The 4794-nt window shown below is 48.9% G+C and overlaps 2 non-coding genes across 2 annotated transcripts; both read left to right on the forward strand.

Annotated features, from left to right (window-relative positions):
* Nucleotides 1-2723: 2723 nt before the first annotated feature.
* Trnas-cga (transfer RNA serine (anticodon CGA)) lies at nt 2724-2798 on the forward strand. Its single transcript has one exon. It is a non-coding gene; the product is annotated as a tRNA-Ser (tRNA).
* A 1128-nt stretch (nt 2799-3926) lies between these two features.
* On the forward strand, nt 3927-4002 carry Trnas-cga (transfer RNA serine (anticodon CGA)). The gene has a single exon. It is a non-coding gene; the product is annotated as a tRNA-Ser (tRNA).
* Nucleotides 4003-4794: the final 792 nt, after the last annotated feature.

The following is a 4794-nucleotide window of genomic DNA, read 5'->3' on the forward strand; positions in this document are numbered from 1 at the left end:
GGCGTCTGGTCTTTTGGAGACAGCACACAATTATAATCACCTCCAAAAATGATATGCTCGTAGCGGCCACCGAAAAGGGGAACTATATCATCTTTATAAAATTCAGCTCTTCGCCTCCTGTTCCCGGTGCCAGATGGTGCATAAATATTTATAAAACGCGTATTGTGAATGGTGACAGCTAGACCTCTGGCGTTTACCAGTTTCTCCACATCTCTGATGATAATTCCTTCTTTGGCGAGTATCGCAGTTCCGAGGTCACTGTCGCTCCCTGGATTTACGACTGCATTGTAACCTGTGATGGCATCCAGTCTAATATCTGTTACTTCTTGTAACATAATAACATCAATTTCAGCGGCGTAGAGCATGTCTTGCAAGTTCTTAAGGTTTAATTCGCTACGGATCTTGTTTAGATTCAAAGTCCCGATTCTATAAGCTTGTAACGAATTCATGATTAATTAAGTAAGTATACAAGTCGTTATGACCCACTGTCGACAAAGCCTAAGGTTTTCCATGTTATGGCCGAGACGATGTCTCGTCCCTCATTTGCTTGTCTTTCTGCACTGGAATCTTTCCTCCTGGTAGGTGTGACACTTCCTTCATTTCCTCATCTGCGGGAAATTCTTCAATGTCATCTGCCCAATTTTTCGTATCACTGCGTTGAGACAACTCTATCTCTGGCCCACGTTGAGATGGAGTTCTGTTCTTTGTTTCTTTACTTGTGGACCGTTTCGTTTCACCATCGTGTTGCGTCTGCGTTTTCACTTTTCGAAACTCGTCTTTTCCCGCTGTATGCGGGGTCTGTGGGTCTACGTCAAAATTGACGGATGTCATACCACTGATTTTGCGACCAATTTGTTGTGCCTTTTCACGCACTGATTGTACCTTTTGAGGAGCGTCAGGTGGAGCTATCCTCCGTTTTTTATGCTTTTTGGGAAGAGATCCGGAAGCCGTGCTGGGATCTTGTGCAGCATCCTCGTTCTCGTCTCTCTGTACATCTTGCTCAGTAGTTCCGTCATTTTTGGAAAGACATCCTGCTTCTGTAATGGGCGCCGCTTCAGGCGACGAAACGACAGTCGTTACTTCAGTAGAGCTAGTGGTCACTGACAAGTTTTGGTCGTCGTCTTTTCTGTCGCCACTGCTCTCCAAAGCGAAACTCGGTGTCGTAGCAGAGTGGCCACGGGTGGCCGTAGCATATGTCACTGGTAAGGTCGTCATCGTCATGGGAGGGACTACTTCCCCCGCCGGTACCTGCGTCACTCTCCTCTGTATACATTCTGAACGTACGTGTCCAGTCTGTCCACAGCCGGAGCAAGTACGCGGCTGTCCATCATACATCACAATAGCTCTATAACCGCATACGTAAACATACGAGGGAATATGCTGCTGAAGATCTATTTTTATTTGCCTGACACCATTTAAAACTGGAAACGTTTGAAAGGTGGTCCACTTTTCCGCAACATTACTAATGACCTTCCCATATGCTTTGAGGACGCAATTAATTTGTTCCGTAGTTATTTCAAAGGGAAGTTCAAAAATACGGACTGTTCTTATCCCGAAACCTGCATGATCTACTTTGACATCACCGACGTTTCCATCACAGTGATTAAATTTAAAAGATCCTCCACATCCTTCAATAATCCTATCACAGCATTTAGCATTCACCATCTTTACATAAACTGTGCTACTCACAATCGATAAGTGGATCCCAATTATATCAGTGGAACTGAGCTTTACTACATCGCGCAAGAACTGTTCTACTTCGAATGCTTTAGGTCGTGCAAAGCGTTCATCGAACGTGAACTTCAAAGTATCTTTGCGAAGCGGTTGCGTCATATTCATGTTCGATTCATTTTCAAATATACAATTGGCGGGTAAGCCACAAGAGCGGCCACTTACTTGTCAGCGCGCGGCCGGCCGCAGCGAGCACGTAAACAAGGCCCGTCCGCACAGCTCGCCCACCGAAGCACGACTGCCAACTGAGCTACCGAAGCACGACTCACGACCGCTACTCACAGCTTTACTTCTGCCAGTACCTCGTCTCCTACCTTCCAAACTTTACAGAAGCTCTCCTGCGAACCTTGCAGAACTAGCACTCCTGAAAGAAAGGATATTGCGGAGACATGGCTTAGCCACAGCCTGGGAGATGTTTCCAGAATGAGATTTTCACTCTGCAGCGGAGTGTGCGCTGATATGAAACTTCCTGACAGATTAAAATTGTGTGCCCGACCGAGACTCGAACTCGGGACCTTTGGCTATTGCGGGCAAGTGCTCTACCAACTGAGCTACCGAAGCACGACTCACGACCGGTACCCACAGCTTTACTTCTGCCAGTACCTCGTCTCCTACCTTCCAAATTTTACAGATGCTCTCCTGCGAGACGAGGTACTGGCAGAAGTAAAGCTGTGAGTACCGGTGGTGAGTCGTGCTTCGGTAGGTCAGTTGGTAGAGCACTTGCCCGCGAAAGGCAAAGGTCCCGAGTTCGAGTCTCGGTCGGCACACAGTTTTAATCTGCCAGGAAGTTTCATATCAGCGCACACTCCGCTGCAGAGTGAAAATCGCATTCTGGATACATCCCCCAGACTGTGGCTAAGCCATGTCTCCGCAATATCCTTTCTTTCAGGAGTGCTAGTTCTGCAAGGTTCGCAGGAGAGCTTCTGTAAAGTTTGGAAGGTAGGAGACGAGGTTCTGCCAGAAGTAAAGCTGTGAGTACCGGTTGTGAGTCGTGCTTCGGTAGCTCAGTTGGTAGAGCACTTGCCCTCGAAAGGCAAAGGTCCCGAGTTCGAGTCTCGGTCGGGCAAACAGTTTTAATCTGCCAGGAAGTTTCATATCAGCGCACACTCCGCTGCAGAGTGAAAATCTCATTCTGGAAACATCCCCCAGGCTGTGGCTAAGCCATGTCTCTGCAATATCCTTTCTTTCAGGAGTGCTAGTTCTGCAAGGTTCGCAGGAGAGCTTCTGTAAAGTTTGGAAGGTAGGAGACGAGGTACTGGCAGAAGTAAAGTTGTAAGTACCGGTCGTGAGTCGTACTTCGGTAGCTCAGATGGTAGAGCACTTGCCCGCGAAAGGCAAAGGTCCCGAGTTCGAGTCTCGGTCGGGCACACAGTTTTAATCTGCCAGGAAGTTTCATATCAGCGCACACTCCGCTGCAGAGTGAAAACCTCCATCTGAAAACAATCCCCAGGCTGTGGCTAAGCCATGTCTCCGCAATATCCTTTCTTTCAGGGGTGCTAGTTCTGCAAGGTTCGCAGGAGAGCTTCTGTAAAGTTTGGAAGGTAGGAGACGAGGTACTGGCAGAAGTAAAGTTGTGAGTACCGGTCGTGAGTCGTACTTCGGTAGCTCAGTTGGTAGAGCACTTGCCCGCGAAAGGCAAAGGTCCCGAGTTCGAGTCTCGGTCGGGCACACAGTTTTAATCTGCCAGGAAGTTTCATATCAGCGCACACTCCGCTGCAGAATGAAAATCTCATTCTGGAAACATCCCCCAGGCTGTGGCTAAGCCATGTCTCCGCAATATCCTTTCTTTCAGGAGTGCTAGTTCTGCAAGGTTCGCAGGAGAGCTTCTGTAAAGTTTGGAAGGTAGGAGACGAGGTACTGGCAGAAGTAAAGCTGTGAGTACCGGTCGTGAGTCGTACTTCGGTAGCTCAGATGGTAGAGGACTTGCCCGCGAAAGGCAAAGGTCCCGAGTTCGAGTCTCTGTCGGGCACACAGTTTTAATCTGCCAGGAAGTTTCATATCAGCGCACACTCCGCTGCAGAGTGAAAATCTCATTCTGGAAACATCCCCCAGGCTGTGGCTAAGCCATGTCTCCGCAATATCCTTTCTTTCAGGAGTGCTAGTTCTGCAAGGTTCGCAGGAGAGCTTCTGTAAAGTTTGGAAGGTAGGAGACGAGGTAATGGCAGACGTAAAGCTGTGAGTACCGGTTGTGAGTCGTGCTTCGGTAGCTCAGTTGGTAGAGCGCTTGCCCTCGAAAGGCAAAGGTCCCGAGTTCGAGTCTCGGTCGGCACACAGTTTTAATCTGCCAGGAAGTTTCATAGAAGCGCACACTCCGCTGCAGAGTGAATATCTCATTCTGGAAACATCCCCCAGGCTGTGGCTAAGCCATGTCTCCGCAATATCCTTTCTTTCAGGAGTGCTAGTTCTGCAAGGTTCGCAGGAGAGCTTCTGTAAAGTTTGGAAGGTAGGAGACGAGGTACTGGCAGAAGTAAAGCTGTGAGTACCGGTCGTGAGTCGTGCTTCGGCAGCTCAGTTGGTAGAGCACTTGCCCGCGAAAGGCAAAGATCCCGAGTTCGAGTCACGGTCGGGCACACAGTTTTAATCTGCCAGGAAGTTTCATATCAGCGCACACTCCGCTGCAGAGTGAAAATTTCATTCTGGAAACATCCCCCAGGCTGTGGCTAAGCCATGTCTCCGCAATATCCTTTCTTTCAGGAGTGCTAGTTCTGCAAGGTTCGCAGGAGAGCTTCTGTAAAGTTTGGAAGGTAGGAGACGAGGTACTGGCAGAAGTAAAGCTGTGAGTACCGGTAGTGAGTCGTGCGTCGGTAGCTCAGTTGGTAGAGCACTTGCCCGCAAAATGCAAAGGTCCCGAGTTCGAGTCTCGGTTGGGCACACAGTTTTAATCTGCCAGGAAGTTTCATATCAGCGCACACTCCGCTGCAGAGTGAAAATCTCATTCTGGAAACATCCCCCAGGCTGTGGCTAAGCCATGTCTCCGCAATATCCTTTCGTTCAGGAGTACTAGATCTGCAAGGTTCGCAGGAGAGCTTCTGTAAAGTTTGGAAGGTAGGAGACGAGGTACTG

Source organism: Schistocerca serialis, chromosome 5, assembly GCF_023864345.2.
Source record: "Schistocerca serialis cubense isolate TAMUIC-IGC-003099 chromosome 5, iqSchSeri2.2, whole genome shotgun sequence".
NCBI classification, from domain to species: Eukaryota; Metazoa; Arthropoda; class Insecta; order Orthoptera; family Acrididae; genus Schistocerca; species Schistocerca serialis.